This window comes from Pelophylax lessonae, assembly GCF_965119305.1.
Source record: "Pelophylax lessonae genome assembly, chromosome: 4".
Classification (NCBI taxonomy): domain Eukaryota; kingdom Metazoa; phylum Chordata; class Amphibia; order Anura; family Ranidae; genus Pelophylax; species Pelophylax lessonae.
The window spans coordinates 2,157,877-2,175,706 of record NC_138771.1 but is presented as its reverse complement, the minus strand read 5'-3'; positions in this window follow the sequence as shown (position 1 = coordinate 2,175,706).

Genomic DNA, 17,830 nt, shown 5'->3' with positions numbered 1-17,830 from the left:
GGGTTTACATGGGGGGGGAGAATAACACTAGGGAGATTACACAACAGAGGATTTACATGGTGGAGGGAGATTACAGTATTACATTGGGGGAATTTACACACGGGGGGTTACACTAGTGGAATGACACTGGAGGGAGTACACTGGGGAGAGTACACTGTGGGAATTACAATGGGGGAAGTAAGCCTTGACTATTTTAACAAAGTTCTTTTTTAAGGTAGGCTCAAGTAAAGTCTGAGCCCTCTGTCTATTTTCAGGGTGCACAAAATCATATGTAATGGATGAGTCTTTTTTTTTTAATTGATTGTGCTGAGGTTTATATGTGTCTGTGAGACTCTTGCTTGTGGCACAGCAATCAAAGCACTTTGTATAGGTACAGGTAAGCCTTGGTTTCGTTCAATATACCCCATAAGCACCTCCCATCTGTTAATGCAATTTGGCCACACCGACTGTTTGCCGCAGCTCTCCTTGGGTTCCCCTGTTCTTAAACAATGCTTTAGTCTAGGTTTACATTTATGCCGTTGCGGTTTATGTGTTTTTCAGGCACATTTTGTGCTTGTAAACCCGCATTTTTGCATCTATTTTGCGTTTTCTGCCCTTTAAAAACACAACTGGTTGTTAAGGAGCGGGCCAGGAAGCCAGCCGCTGCATCCTTAACAACCGATGAGTCATCAGCTGTTAGCAGGCTTCCCCGCTGACAGCTGAATGTGAAAAAAAAAATTGCCAGCTAAAAAACTTTCCCTCATGCCAAAAAATAATGGTGACGTCATCCGGAGACCCCGTACCCTTGTGGCGTCATGCCCGGTTCTGTGACATCACAAAGAAGCGTAGGTCTCAGGGTGAGATCACAGAAAGGCCATGCTCCAAAGCTATATAAGAACTGTCAGACACCGGAGATGACAGAATGGCGGGAGCTAGCATCGGAGGAGGAGCATTATTTTATTTTCAGTGGGGCGGTGGCGAAAGAAGAAGACATCAGTTGAGGAAGTGGAGAAATAAGACATCGGTGGAGGAAGCAGAGAACAAATCCATCGGCGGAGGAAGCAGGGAAAGAAGACATCGGCGGAGGAAGCAGGGAAAGAAGATATCGGCGGAGGAAGCAGGGAAAGAAGACATCGGTGGAGGAAGCAGGGAAAGAAGACATCGGCGGAGGAAGCGGATAAAGAAGACATCGGTGGAGGAAGCAGAGAACAAAGGCATCGGAGGAGGAAGCAGGGAAAGAAGACATCGGCGGAGGAAGCAGGGAAAGAAGACATCGGTGGAGGAAGCGGATAAAGAAGACATCGGTGGAGGAAGCAGAGAACAAAGGCATCGGAGGAGGAAGCAGGGAAAGAAGACATCGGCGGAGGAAGCAGGGAAAGAAGATATCGGCGGAGGAAGCAGGGAAAGAAGACATCGGTGGAGGAATCAGGGAAAGAAGACATCGGCGGAGGAAGTGGAGAAAGAAGACATCGGCGGAGGAAGCGGAAAAAGAAGAAATCGGCGGAGGAAGTGGAGAAAGAAGATGTCGGCGGAGGAAGCGGAGAAAGAAGACATCGGCGGAGGAAGCGGGGAAAGAAGACATCGGTGGAGGAAGCAGGGAAAGAAGACATCGGCGGAGGAAGTGGAGAAAGAAGACATCGGCGGAGGAAGCGGAAAAAGAAGACATCGGCGGAGGAAGTGGAGAAAGAAGATGTCGGCGGAGAAAGCGGAGAAAGAAGACATCGGTGGAGGAAGCGGTGAAAGAAGATATCGGCGGAGGAAGCGGAGAAAGAAGACATCGGCGGAGGAAGCGGAGAAAGAAGACATCGGCGGAGGAAGCGGAGAAAGAAGACATCGGCGGAGGAAGCGGAGAAAGAAGACATTGGCGGAGGAAGCGGAAAAAGAAGACATCGGCGGAGGAAGCGGAGAAAGAAGATGTCAGCGGAGGAAGCGGAGAAAGAAGACATCGGTGGAGGAAGCAGGGAAAGAAGATATCGGCGGAGGAAGCGGAGAAAGAAGACATCGGCGAGGAAGCAGAGAAAGAAGACATAGGTAGAGGAAGCAGAGAAAGAAGACATCGGCGGAGGAAGCGGAGAAGGAAGACATCGGCGAGGAAGCAGAGAAAGAAGACATAGGTAGAGGAAGCGGAGAAAGAAGACATCGGTGGAGGAAGCAGGGAAAGAAGATATCGGCGGAGGAAGCGGAGAAAGAAGACATCGGTGGAGGAAGCAGGGAAAGAAGATATCGGCGGAGGAAGCGGAGAAAGAAGACATCGGCGAGGAAGCAGAGAAAGAAGACATAGGTAGAGGAAGCAGAGAAAGAAGACATCGGCGGAGGAAGCGGAGAAGGAAGACATCGGCGAGGAAGCAGAGAAAGAAGACATAGGCAGAGGAAGCAGAGAAAAAAGACATAGGCAGAGGAAGCAGAGAAAGAAGACATCGGCGGAGGAAGCAGAAAAAGAAGACATCGGTGAAGGAAGCAGAGAAAGAAGACATCGGCGAAGTAAGCGGAGAAAGAAGACATCGGTGAAGGAAGCGGAGAAAGAAGACATTATGATTGACGGGGCTATTCTTTGTTTTTAATGTTCAAATATATTTTATTATTTCTTTGAGGAGCAAACAAAGTAATACAAAACTAACAGGTCAATGTACACGTCATCAAAAGTATGTAATTGCATACAAATAGTACCAGAAGTAACAGGACAGAATGTATTACAACTCCAAGCAATCAGAAGAAGTTACAGTATAAAATACATCTGATGTTATCAGGAGAGATCCGCTTTGTACCCATTAGGCTGGCATGCTTAACAATATTGCCCCGTAGAGGGAGAGAATAAATCAACTCTATAGAACATAGGAAAGAAAGAAAGAGCAGTAAAAGAACGAGAAAGAAAGACCTAGAGCTCACAGTGGACAGCAGTGCCATGTGGTCAGCCAAGGGCAGGTGACAGGGGTATTTTGACATAATTTGCCCAGGGCTCCCAGGTTAGCTCAAAGATTTCCTGTTACTCGAAAATAATGCTAGCCACTTTCTCATGTAGCATTATCCAGGACATCTTATTGTGCGTGGATAGAGCAGGTGATTAGGGCATCAGGTGTGGAAAATAACTGAAACCGATCTTTTGCGGCTCTCACTGCAGCAGCTGAAAGTCACACATATCCTGCTCCAGTTGCTGCAGTGAGAACCACAAAAGAACAGTTCCTGTTATTTCCTTTTATGTGGGTGAGACTTGATTGTGGCTGGGGGACACAGGGGGACCCCAGGATCAATTATTGCCCATGGGCCCCATGACTTGTCAGTCTGCCTCTGATTTGTACTGATATTGTAGTTGAAGGAGAGGTTTGATATCTTCTAGCCAATGTCCAAGTCCAATGGCAACTTCAAGAGCTCATGAAAGGTGCAAAATAGACAATATAGACTATTTAGAAAGTTAATAATTTCTCTGCTTTGCCAGAAAGGTGGAGCTACTCCTCATGAGTAATTATAAATGAGGAAAAGAATCCAAAACATCCCATCTCCAATGAAAGGCTCATTGATGGGGGTGGGGGCCAAGGCTCCTTGATGGAGTTGGGGAGGAAAGGCTCATTGATAGAGGTGGGGAGGGAAGGCTCATTGATGGAGGTGGGGAGGAAAGGCTCATTGATAGAGGTGGGGAGGGAAGGCTCTCTGATAGAGGTGGGGAGGGAAGGCTCATTGATGGAGGTGGGGAGGAAAGGCTCATTGATGGAGGTGAGGAGGAAAGAATCATTGATGGGGGTGGGGAGGGAAGCCTCATTAATGGAGCTGGGGAGGGAAGGTTCATTGATTGAGATGGGGAGGGGGGAGGCTTATTTATGGGGTGGGGGCCAAGGCTCATTAGTGGGGACATTGATGGGGGTGGGGGCCAAGGCTCATTGATGGAGGTGGGGAGGGAAGGCTTGTGGGGAGGAAAGGGTCATTGATGAGGGTGGGGAGGGAAGGCTCATTAATAGAGGTGGGGAGTTAAGGTTAATTTATGGAGGTGGGGGGGGGGGGAGGCTCATTGATGGGGATGGGGATGGGGATGGGGATGGGGGGGGGGTGGCCGAGGCTCATTGGTGGAGACATTGATGGGGGTGAGGACCAAGGCTCATTGATGCAGGTGGAGGAGAGAAGGTTCATTGATGGAGGTGGGAAGGGAAGGCTCATTGATGGAGGTGGGAAGGGAAGGCTCATTGATGGAGGTGGGAAGGGAAGGCTCATTGATGGAGGTGGGAAGGGAAGGCTCATTGATGGAGGTGGGAAGGGAAGGCTCATTGATGGAGGTGGGGAGGGAAGGCTCATTGATGGAGGTGGAGAGAGAAGGCTCATTGATGGAGGTCAGTAGGGAAGGATCATATAGCACATTAATGTCATGGAGTGGCCTAGCCAGTCTCCAGACTTTAATCCTATAGATAATTTATGGAGGAAGCTGAAACTTCGAGTTGCCAAGTGACAGCCAAGAAACCTTAAGGATTTAGAGGAGATCTGTAGGGCTGGGTTCACACTTATGCAAATTGGGTGTGGGTTTCTCTGCATCCAATATGCAGGATAGGCAAGTGTAACCGGCTCTCAATGGAGCCAGTTCACACAGCTCCGGGGTGGGTGCGGTCCACACTGAAAAGGGTTCTGTGCATCTTCTGGTTCGTTTCAGGTCAAAATTCAGGCTAAAATTCGGACCTAATTGGCACCTGGAATAGAGAGCAGGGACGCACCAGACGCACTACTGTGAACCCGGCCTAAAGAAGAGTGGACCAAAATCCCTCCTGAGATGTGTGCAAACCTGGTCACCAACTACAAGAAACGTCTGACCTCTGTGCTTCCAACAAGGGTTTCTCCACCAACTACTAAGTCATGTTTTGCTTGGGGATCAAATACTTATTTTGCTCACTGAACTGCGACTCCATTTATAACATTTGTTTTATGTGTTTTCTCTGGATTTTTGGTTGATATTCTTACATAGTTACATAGTTAGTGAGGTTGAAAAAAAAAGACATCAGTACATCCAGTTCAACCTATAATGTGTGTGTGTGTTTGCTGTTAACCGTACATTGTATACCCCTGTATGTTGTACATTGTATACCCCTGTATGTTGTACATTGTATACCCCTGTATGTTGTACACTGTATACCCCTGTATGTTGTACATTGTATACCCCTGTATGTAGTATATTGTATACCCCTGTATGTTGTACATTGTATACCCCTGTATGTTGTACATTGTATACCCCCTGTATGTTGTACATTGTATACCCCCTGTATGTTGTACATTGTATACCCCCTGTATGTTGTACATTGTATACCCCTGTATGTTGTACATTGTATATCCCTGTATGTTGTACATTGTATACCCCTGTATGTTGTACGTTGTATACCCCTGTATATTGTACGTTGTATACCCCTGTATGTTGTACATTGTATACCCCTGTATGTTGTACATTGTATACCCCCCTGTATGTTGTACATTGTATACCCCTGTATGTTGTACACTGTATACCCCTGTATGTTGTACATTGTATACCCCTGTATGTTGTACATTGTATACCCCTGTATGTTGTACATTGTATACCCCCTGTATGTTGTACATTGTATACCCCCTGTATGTTGTACATTGTATACCCCTGTATGTTGTACATTGTATATCCCTGTATGTTGTACATTGTATACCCCTGTATGTTGTACGTTGTATACCCCTGTATATTGTACGTTGTATACCCCTGTATGTTGTACATTGTATACCCCTGTATGTTGTACATTGTATACCCCCTGTATGTTGTACATTGTATACCCCTGTATGTTGTACATTGTATACCCCTGTGTGTTGTACATTGTATACCCCTGTATGTTGTACATTGTATACCCCTGTATGTTGTACGTTGTATACCCCTGTATATTGTACGTTGTATACCCCTGTATGTTGTACATTGTATACCCCTGTATGTTGTACAATGTATACCCCCTGTATGTTGTACATTGTATACCCCCTGTATGTTGTACATTGTATACCCCTGTATGTTGTACATTGTATACCCCTGTATGTTGTACATTGTATACCCCTTGTATGTTGTACATTGTATACCCCTGTATGTTGTACATTGTATACCCCTGTGTGTTGTACATTGTATACCCCTGTATGTTGTACATTGTATACCCCTGTATGTTGTACGTTGTATACCCCTGTATATTGTACGTTGTATACCCCTGTATGTTGTACATTGTATACCCCTGTATGTTGTACATTGTATACCCCCTGTATGTTGTACATTGTATACCCCCTGTATGTTGTACATTGTATACCCCTGTATGTTGTACATTGTATACTCCTGTATGTTGTACATTGTATACCCCTTGTATGTTGTACATTGTATACCCCTGTATGTTGTACATTGTATACCCCTTGTATGTTGTACATTGTATACCCCTGTATGTTGTACATTGTATACCCCTGTATGTTGTGGTCTTTAAGGTGCCCATCTAATAGTTTTTTGGAACTATTGATGCTCTTTGCTGATACCACTGCTTGTTGAAGAGAATTCCACATCCTTACTGCTGTCACAGTAAAGAACCCCTGCGTATTTTAGGGTTAAACCGCCTTTCCTCTAGTTTTAGTGAGTGGCCACGTGTCTTATTGTATTCCCTTTCTCTGAATAGTTTGTCTCTATCATATAAAATGCACCTATAATAAAAATTATACACCGCCATTTCTTTGTAAGTGGGCAAACTTACACAATCTGCAGGGGATCAAATTATTATTTTCTCCACTGTATATATATATATGTATATATATATATATATATATATATACACACACTATATACTGCACAGTATATATTTATTTTTATTCGACTTATCTTGCTTTTCCAGTCTTTTGTATCTTGTCCACTTTGCAGTAAACTCCAGCAATCTCCATCTGTTCCCAGCCGCTCTAATTTATTTTTCCAGCTCCACATCTCCCTCTCATTTTAGCATTGCCCAATCTCTGGCCTCCTATTAACTATCAGCGCTCCACTTCAACATCCACTTGAGTCAGAGCACATCGACGCATCATGCCTGGGTGCCTGGATGTTAACAGCGGCTCCAAATCCCCATTTCTCTAAAGAGAGTTCTCACAGCCGAGGAAAAAAATAAAAAAAAATAAAAATCCATTGCAGATGCTAAATGAACAAAACAAAGAGACTATCCGGTCTACTTTTCATTATTGGCCTTTTAGCCTCTTTGCTGCGAGCCTTCCTCCCCCCCCCAAGGGTCGCTTCTAATGTTTAGTGAAGTGGACAAAAAGCTCCACTGAGCAACACACATCGCACTGTTTTGTTTTGTGTTTGTGTTACATTGGCTCTTGGGTATAAGAGATGAATGGGAGGGGTAGGACGGCGGAGTAAAGAAAGACTCAGGTGCACAAGAGGAAATAATTCGACATTTACCCAGATGCAGCAGAATGAACAATAAGAATGTCTTTTCTCTCTCTCTCTGGTCAGACCCTGGAGACCCATCTGGCTAAAAATCCTTTGTGTGGAATAAGAGCTTCCCAGTAAGTTGAATGATTATATCTTAATAGTGGAACCTCAGCATAAAGCACAAAGAAACCTTCTAAACACGTCTATTCATTCTAGAGCATTGCACCAAGCACCGGCATTACTTCTCTACCCAACAGAAAGATTTCTCTTCTATTTCTGTTACAAAAAATGAGCCGCGCTTTACCAATAGGAGAGATTCTTTGTTGTTTTATGACCTAAGTGAGGTCACGGCGCCCTCACCCAATGAGATCTGCTCAGAAACGACACAATAGCTGCTCATATATATAATATATATCATCAAATTAACCCTTCAGAGCTATGTATGAAATAACATCCCCAGCATACAAATCAATTATAAGAGCTGTATACTAATTACCCCCCCCCCCCAAATGTCTAAAAAAGTGAGAACTATAACGCTGCATTCACGCCTTTTTGTGCACATTTGTAAGCACCTTTGTACAACATTTTTAAGAATTTTTAAACTTTGCCATTTTTTGTTAAGGAGCGGGCACCCACTAGCTTCCCAACCATTGACTCATCCTGAGCCATCGTTTGTTAAGGAGCGGGCACCCGCTGGCTTCCCAACCAGTGACTCATCCTGAGCCATCGTTTGTAATGGAGTGGGCACCCGCTGGCTTTCCAACCAGTGACTCATCCTGAGCCATCAGTTGTTATGGAGCGGGCACCCGCTGGCTTCCCAACCAGTGACTCATCCTGAGCCATCGTTTGTAATGGAGTGGGCACCCGCTGGCTTTCCAACCAGTGACTCATCCTGAGCCATCAGTTTTTCAGGAGCAGGCACCCGCTGGCTTCCCAACCAGTGACTCATTCAGAGCCATCGTTTGGTATGGAGCAGGCACCCGGTGGTTTCCCAACCAGTGACTCATTCAGAGCCATCGTTTGGTATGGAGCGGGCACCCGCTGGCTTCCCAACCATTGACTCATTCTGAGCCATCGTTTGTTAAGGAGTGGGCACTCGCTGGCTTCCCAACCAGTGACTCATCCTGAACCATCGTTTGGTATGGAGCGGGTACCCGCTGGTTTCCCAACCAGTGACTCATCCTGAGCCATTGTTTGTTAAGGAGCAGGCACCCGCTGGTTTCCCAACCATTGACTCATTCTGAGCCATCGTTTGTTAAGGAGTGGGCACTCGCTGGCTTCCCAACCAGTGACTCATCCTGAACCATCGTTTGGTATGGAGCGGGTACCCGCTGGTTTCCCAACCAGTGACTCATCCTGAGCCATTGTTTGTTAAGGAGCAGGCACCCGCTGGTTTCCCAACCAGTGACTCATCCTGAGCCATCGTTTGTTATGGAGCGGGCACCTGCTGGTTTCCCAACCAGTGACTCATCCTGAGCCATTGTTTGTTAAGGAGTGGGCACTCGCTGGCTTCCCAACCATTGACTCATCCTGAGCCATCGTTTGTTAAGGAGTGGGCACCCGCTGGCTTCCCAACCAGTGACTCATCCTGAGCCATCGTTTGTTAAGGAGTGGGCACCCGCTGGCTTCCCAACCAGTGACTCATCCTGAGCCACTGTTTGTTAAGGAGCGGGCACCCACTGGCTTCCCAACCAGTGACTCATCCTGAGCCATCAGTTGTTAGGGAGTGGGCACCCTCTGGCTTCCTAACAAAGATGATTCATGTCTGCAGTCAACAAAACCCCAATCCATACCAAGCATTTTGGATCTGGTATGGATTTTAAGGGGGAGCCTACACCAAAAGAAAAACGATGTGGGGTCCCCCCTAAAATCCGTACCATAGTTACATAGTTAGTGAGGCTGAAAAAAGACACAAGTCCATCCAGTTCAACCTATGTGTGTGTGTTTGCTTTTAACCGTACATTGTATACCCCTGTATGTTGTACATTGTATACCCCTGTATGTTGTACATTGTATACCCCTGTATGTTGTACATTGTATACCCCTGTATGTTGTACATTGTATACCCCTGTATGTTGTACATTGTATACCCCTGTATGTTGTGGTCTTTAAGGTGTCCATCCAATAGTTTTTTGAAACTATCAATGCTCCCCGCTGATACGACTGCTTGCGGAAGAGAATTCCACATCCTTACCGCTCTTACAGTGAAGAACCCCTTACGCACTTTAAGGTTAAACCGCCTTTCCTCTAGTTTTAGTGAGTGGCCACGTGTCTTATTGTATTCCCTTACTCTAAATAGTTTGTTCCTTATGCTAGGGTCGCCAGTACAGTATTTGTACATTGATATCATATCCCCCCTCAAGCGTCTCTTCTCCAGAGAGAATAGGTTCAGTGCTTGTAGTCTTTCCTCATAGCCGATGTCCTCCATTCCCCTAATTATTTTTGTTGCCCTTCTCTGGACTTTCTCCAGTTCCAGCACATCCTTCCTGAGGACCGGTGCCCAGAACTGGACAGCATACTCCAGATGTGGCCGGACCAGAGTCTTGTAGAGTGGAAGAATAGTCTCTTTATTTCTGGAGTGAATCCCCTTTTTTATACATCCCAGTATTCTGTTGGCTTTGCTTGCAGCGGCTTGGCATTGCATGCCACTTCCAAGCCTGTTGTCTACCAGTACCCCCAGGTCCCTTTCCATCCTAGACTCACCCAGAGGTTCCCCCCCTAGTGAGTAGCTTGCTTTCTGGTTTCTGGCCCCCAAGTGCATTACTTTACATTTTTCTACATTAAATCTCATCTGCCATGTAGTTGCCCACCCCGTTATTTTGTTCAGGTCTGCTTGCAAGATTTCCACATCCTGCATAGAAGATATTGGCATGCCTAATTTAGTATCATCTGCAAATACTGAGATTGTACTAGATATCCCCTCCTCTAGATCATTTATGAATAAATTAAACAGGATTGGTCCCAGGACAGAACCCTGGGGGACCCCACTTTCCACACCCGCCCAATCCGAGTACTCCCCATTAATCACCACCCTCTGTACTCTCCCCTGGAGCCAGTTCTCTATCCAGGTACTCACCTTATGGTCCATACCTACCTTCCTTAGTTTGTACAGTAAGCGTTTGTGGGGAACGGTGTCAAAGGCCTTTGCAAAGTGCAGATACACCACATCCACAGGCTTACCTTTATCTAAGTGGCAGCTCACTTCATCGTAGAAGGTTAATAGATTGGTTTGGCATGAACGATTTTTCATGAATCCATGCTGATTACTACTTATAATACCGTTTTCATTACTAAAGTCTTGTATGTGGTCCCTTATCATCCCCTCCAAAATTTTGCAGACTACAGATGTTAGGCTGACCGGCCTATAGTTACCCGGGATATATCTCGGCCCCTTTTTAAATATTGGTACCACGTTGGCTTTTTTCCAATCAGCTGGCACCATACCCGTCTGTAAACTATCCTTAAAGATCAAGAATAATGGTCTGGCAATCACCTGACTGAGCTCATTTAGAACCCTTGGGTGCAAGCCATCCGGTCCCGGGGATTTATTTATGTTAAGTTTCTCTAGTTTAGCTCTAAGTCTATCCTCTGTTAGCCATGGCGGCACTTCCTGAGGTGTATTATTTAGTTCGGCCTTACAAGCGGGGTTCGTGTAGCCCCCCGATTCCTTTGTGAAGACTGAAGAAAAGAAATTATTTAACACTTCCGCCTTTTCTCTGTCCTCAGTGGCCATTTTTCCTTTATCATCTTTTATGGGGCCAATGTGTTCTGGCCTCGCTTTCTTACTGTTTATATACTTAAAGAATTTCTTGGGGTTCTTTTTACTCTCCTCCGCTATATGTCTCTCGTGTTCTATTTTAGCCGCCCTGATTTCATCTTTACATTTCTTATTACACTCTTTGTAATGCTTAAATGCTGCCAATGACCCCTCAGTCTTGTATTTTTTGAAGGCCTTTTCTTTAGCACTAATATACATTTTTATGTTGGAGTTTAGCCACCCAGGGTTTATTTTTGCTCTTTTAAATTTATTTCCCTGTGGAATGCACTGGCCCACCCCCTTGTTAAGTATGCTCTTGAAGCACTCCCATTTTTCCTCCGTGTTCTTTGTTCCCAGGGTTCTATCCCAATTGATATTTTCTAGCAGCGAGCGCAGTTTAGGGAAATTGGCTCTTTTGAAATTCAGTGTCCTTATATTACCCTTGTGTTTCCTATTACTGTAATTAATACTGAAACCAATTGACCTATGGTCACTGTTCCCTAAGTTGTCCCGTATTTCTATATCCGTGAGCAGGTCTGTATTGTTGGTAATCAGTAGGTCAAGTACCGCATTGTTTCTTGTCGGTGCATTCACCATCTGACCCATGAAATTGTCCTGCAAAACATTTAGGAACTGCCTAGCCTTGGCTGAATGCGCGGTTCCTTCTGCCCAGTCTATATCAGGATAATTAAAGTCCCCCATTATAATGACATTTCCCATCCTTGCTGCCAATCCTATCTGTAACATGAGGTCCGCCTCACCCTCCTCCCTCTGGTTGGGGGGCCTATAGCATACGCCCAATATTACCTTCCCCACCGTGCCTTTCCTTTGAAGCTCTACCCATAGGGATTCTGCCTCGTCCATAGCTCCATTATTAATATCATCCCTCATATTTACCTGTATACTGTTCTTAATATACAAACATACCCCTCCCCCTTTTTTACCCTCTCTATCTCTGCGATAAAGGGAATACCCCTGAATGGTCGCCATCCAGTCATGAGAGCTGTCAAACCAAGTCTCAGTTATCCCCACAAAATCTAAGTCCTCCTCAAACATCAGCAGCTCCAGCTCTCCCATCTTGTTGGCCAGGCTTCTGGCATTGGTATATAAGCCTTGTAATTTTGATGTTTTTAGGCTGCTCTCTTGATTTTTCCCCGTACCCACCCTGGGTATAGGGGCTCCGAACACCCTACCGCTAATGCCCCCATTTCTGCCCTCTGAAACTTGCTTTCCACTGGCTAATTCTACATCTGTACCCTCCCCCCCATTCCCTAGTTTAAAAGCCCCTCTAACTTTTTGGCCATCCTCTCACCCAGTACGGCTGCACCCTCCCCATTTAGGTGCAATCCGTCCCTACCAAAGAGCCGGTGACCGACTGAGAAGTCGGCCCAGTTCTCCAGGAACCCGAAACCCTCCTTACTACACCAGCTCCTCAGCCACTCGTTAACTTCCCTAATCTCCCGCTGCCTCTCTGGTGTGGCTCGAGGTACCGGTAGTATTTCGGAAAATACTACCTTGGAGGTCCTAGTCCTCAACTTAGCGCCTAAGTCCCTGAAATCGTTTAGGACTCTCCGTCTTCCTCTGCCTATGTCATTGGTACCCACGTGTACCATGACAGCTGGGTCTTCCCCAGCCCCACCCAATAATCTGTTCACCCGATCCGCGATGTGCCGAACCCGAGCGCCCGGCAAACAACAGACTGTTCGGCGCACACGGTCTTGGTCACAGATTACACTGTCTGTCCTTCTAATAATTGAGTCCCCTACCACCAGCACCTGTCTTTCCTTTCCCTTTCTCCCGGCCTCACTGGAGGAGTTCTTCCCCTGGCAGCTAGGGGCGTCGCTCTGCTCCAGCAATGCTGGTCCCTGACTGGTTTCCCCAACATCACACAACGGGGCGTATCTGTTGGGGTGCTCCAGCCCAGGATCAGCCTCCTTGCCTTGTCCCCTTCTACCCCTCCTAACTGTCACCCCTCTACTCTGCTCTGATGCCTGCACCTCCGATACTCCGCCCACCTCTGTGCAGACCCCTGCCTGCACCTGACTGGTACAATCCTGGCTCTCCTCCGGTATGGACATTCGTCTCAGTGTTGCCAGCTGCTTCCCTAGATTCAGGACCTGAGCTTCCAGGGAAGCAACGTGCTTACATTTTGCGCATTTGTATTCGCCCTCTATCGCATGATCGAGGAACGCATACATATCACAAGATGTACACCGAGTCGCATCCCCACACCCGCCGGGCATTGTACCTACTATCTAATCTAATGGGGATTCAGCGATTTAAGTCTATCCTATGTGGCTATTTCCTGGCTTCCTAACGCTACCTTCTCACCCTCTGGTATTCCGCTCCACTCACTTGACACCGGTCAGTCACCCAACACTCACAATCTCACAGCCCGGTCAGACGCACAACGCTGAGTCGCACAGCCCGGTCAGACGCACAACACTAAGTCGCACAGCCCGGTCAGACGCACAACACTAAGTCGCACAGCCCGGTCAGACGCACAACACTAAGTCGCACAGCCCGGTCAGACGCACAACACTAAGTCGCACAGCGCGGTCAGACGCACAACATTCAGTCGCACAGCCCGGTCAGACGCACAACACTGAGTCGCACAGCCCGGTCAGACGCACCACACTGAGTCGCACAGCCCGGTCAGACACACAACACAGAGTCGCACAGCCCGGTCAGACGCACAATACAGAGTCGCACAGCCCGGTCAGACGCACAATACAGAGTCGCACAGCCCGGTCAGACGCACAATACCGAGTCGCACAGCCCGGTCAGACGCACAACACCGAGTCGCACAGCCCGGTCAGACGCACAACACCGAGTCGCACAGCCCGGTCAGACTCACAACACTGAGTCGCACAGCCCGGTCAGACGCACAACACTGAGTCGCACAGCCCGGTCAGACTCACAACACTGAGTCGCACAGCCCGGTCAGACGCACAACACTGAGTCGCACAGCCCGGTCAGACGCACAACACTGAGTCGCACAGCCCGGTCAGACGCACAACACTGAGTCGCACAGCCCGGTCAGACGCACAACACTGAGTCGCACAGCCCGGTCAGACGCACAACACTGAGTCGCACAGCCCGGTCAGACGCACAACACTGAGTCGCACAGCCCGGTCAGACGCAAAACGCTCAGTCGCACAGCCCGGTCAGACGCACAACGCTCAGTCGCACAGCCCGGTCAGACGCACAACGCTCAGTCGCACAGCCCGGTCAGACGCACAACGCTCAGTCGCACAGCCCGGTCAGACGCACAACGCTAAGTCGCACAGCCCGGTCAGACGCACAACACTGAGTCGCACAGCCCGGTCAGACGCACAACACTGAGTCGCACAGCCCGGTCAGACGCACAACACTGAGTCGCACAGCCCGGTCAGACGCACAACACTGAGTCGCACCGCCCGGTCAGACGCACAACGCTCAGTCGCACCTCCCGGTCAGACGCACAACGCTCAGTCGCACCGCCCGGTCAGACGCACAACGCTCAGTCGCACAGCCCGGTCAGACGCACAACGCTCAGTCGCACAGCCCGGTCAGACGCACAACGCTCAGTCGCACAGCCCGGTCAGACGCACAACGCTAAGTCGCACAGCCCGGTCAGACGCACAACACTGAGTCGCACAGCCCGGTCAGACGCACAACACTGAGTCGCACAGCCCGGTCAGACGCACAACACTGAGTCGCACAGCCCGGTCAGACGCACAACACTGAGTCGCACCGCCCGGTCAGACGCACAACGCTCAGTCGCACCTCCCGGTCAGACGCACAACGCTCAGTCGCACCGCCCGGTCAGACGCAAAACACTCAGGTAGTGATAGGTACTCCCAGTCACTCAGGTAGCAACAGGTACTCACAGATACTCAGGTACTCACAGATACTCACAGGTACTCAGGTACTCACAGGTACTTACAGGTACTCACAGATACTCAGGTACTCACAGATACTCAGGTACTCACAGATACTCACAGGTACTTACAGGTACTCACAGATACTCAGGTACTCACAGGTGCTCACAGATACTCACAGGTACTCACAGATACTCACAGGTACTCACAGATACTCACAGTACTCACAGATACTCACAGATACTCACAGGTACTCACAGGTACTCACAGATACTCAGGTACTCACAGATACTCACAGGTACTCACAGGTACTCACAGGTACTCTCAGGTACTCACAGGTACTCAGGTACTCACAGGTACTCACAGGTACTCACAGATACTCACAGGTACTCAGGTACTCACAGGTACTTACAGGTACTCACAGATACTCAGGTACTCACAGATACTCAGGTACTCACAGATACTCACAGGTACTTACAGGTACTCACAGATACTCAGGTACTCACAGGTGCTCACAGATACTCACAGGTACTCACAGATACTCACAGGTACTCACAGATACTCACAGTACTCACAGATACTCTCAGGTACTCACAGATACTCACAGATACTCACAGGTACTCACAGGTACTCACAGATACTCAGGTACTCACAGATACTCACAGGTACTCACAGGTACTCACAGGTACTCTCAGGTACTCACAGGTACTCAGGTACTCACAGGTACTCACAGGTACTCACAGGTACTCAGGTACTACACTACACCCTCAGTCAGTGTACAATCTCAGTCACCAGTCTTACTTACCTAGTGTATGTCCCTTTAAGTCTGACTCTAGCAGTTCCTGGCTGTTTTTCTTTTTTTTTTTTTTTTTCCCTCAGACGGTCAGTCTCCGCTCTGCACCCGCCTCCCTCTGTCACTTCCCGGTCAGCCTTTGCTCGCTAGTCTCCTCTGCTCCCTCTCTGTCTGGGGGGGGGGGGGGGGGTCCGCACCACTCGCCGCCCGCCGCAAAAAGGGGGGGGGTTTACTGTTCGGCTCGCCACCCGCAACAAGAGAGGGGGGGGGGGGTTACCGACCCGCTCGCCGCTCGCTTCTGGGGGGGGGGGTCGGGGTTCGAGCGCCGCTCCCCGCCGCTGCTCTCGGGGGGGGGGGGGGGGTATTCACACGCGGTCACGCACACACTCTCCTCTCTCCTGCACGCCCTGACAGCCTCTGATCCCGCGCTCTGCTCCACAGCACCACCTGCTGGCTCACAATAGAGAAACACTGACCAGACCCTTATCCGAGCATGCAGCCCAGCAGGTCAGGAAAAGGAGGGGTAGAGCAAGTGCCAGCATGTGTCATACCAGGTCACATGCTCTAAAAAGAAAAAGAGGGAAACGAGAGAGGGACCCCCCCCCCCCCCCAAAGCCTACCAGGTCGGTGGGGTTCCCTGCTGACAGCTGGATCTAAAAAAAATAATTGCTGGTATTGATGGCATTTTGAATGCACAGAGATACGGTGAGGAGATCCTGAGGCCCATTGTTGTGCCATTCATCCATGACCATCACCTCATGTTGCAGCATGATAATGCGCGGCCCCATGGTGCAAGGATCTGTACACAATTCCTGGAAGCTGAAAACATCCCAGTTCTTGCATGGCCAGCATACCCACCGGACATGTCACCCATTGAGCATGTTTGGGGTGCTCTGGATTGGCGTATAGGACAGCGTGTTCCAGGTCCTGCCAATATCCAGCAACTTCACACAGCCATTGAAGAGGAGAGGACCAACATTCCCCAGGAACCAATCACCACCCTGATCAACTCTATGCCGAGGAGATGTGTTCACTGCGTGAGGCCAATGGTGGTCACACCGGATACTGACTGGTTTTCTGACCCCCCCCCCCCAATACAGTAAAACTGCACATTTTAGAGCGGTCTTTTATTTTGGGCAGCCTAAGGCACACCTGTGCAATAATCATGCTGTCCAATCAGCATCTTGATATGCCACACCTGTGAGGTGGACGGATTATCTCGGCAAAGGAGAAGTGATCGCTAACACAGATTTACACAGATTTGTGAAGAATATTGGAGAGAAATCGGCCTTTTGTGTGCATAGAAAAAGTCTGAGATCTCTGAGTTCAGCTCATGGAAAATGGGGGCAAAAACAAAAGTGTTGGGTTTATAAAAAAAATACATATATATTTTATTTTATAGTTTTTACTGTGTAAAATTACCCCAAAATTCTGATTCTGCTACAAAGCGTTACAAAATTATTTACAAACGAAAAAAAAAAGGCTTTTTTCTAAAAACTTAAAACAGAATATCAGAGAAAAGAGTTCGGGGAAGTTGCAGCGAGCGCGGCGAGTTTTAAGTTTTCTGCAGTTGGATTAATAGAGGAACGATCGCTTCCAGTATTGGAGCTGCCGGATACATTCTTATTATTTCTATTCCTTTATTGCAGCGCAGTTTGGAGCTTCTAAATATCTTTTAACAACTCTGCGCTTTTTTTTTTTTCGAGATTAAAAAAATTAACAAACCAAACAAATCAAATTATTAAAAAAACTCACAGTATTAACCACTTCCCGACCGCTCCATAGAAGATATACTGCTACAGGGCCGCCGTTCTGTGCCGAATCGCGCACACTGAAACCTTGGATTGCGAGCGTTCTACAAGACGAACAAAACGTATTTATAGATTTGACCTTGTTATACGAGCGATGTCTTACAATACCAGTAGCAACCAGTAGAAGCCTGCGGTCACACTGGGTATGTTTTAACCACTTGCCGACCGCTGACGTTGACCCTACTGCGGCGAAGTGGCTCGTTATCGTCCAGCGATGTAGACCTACGTCGCTGGACTCCTCCCCTTGTGGGCGGCGCG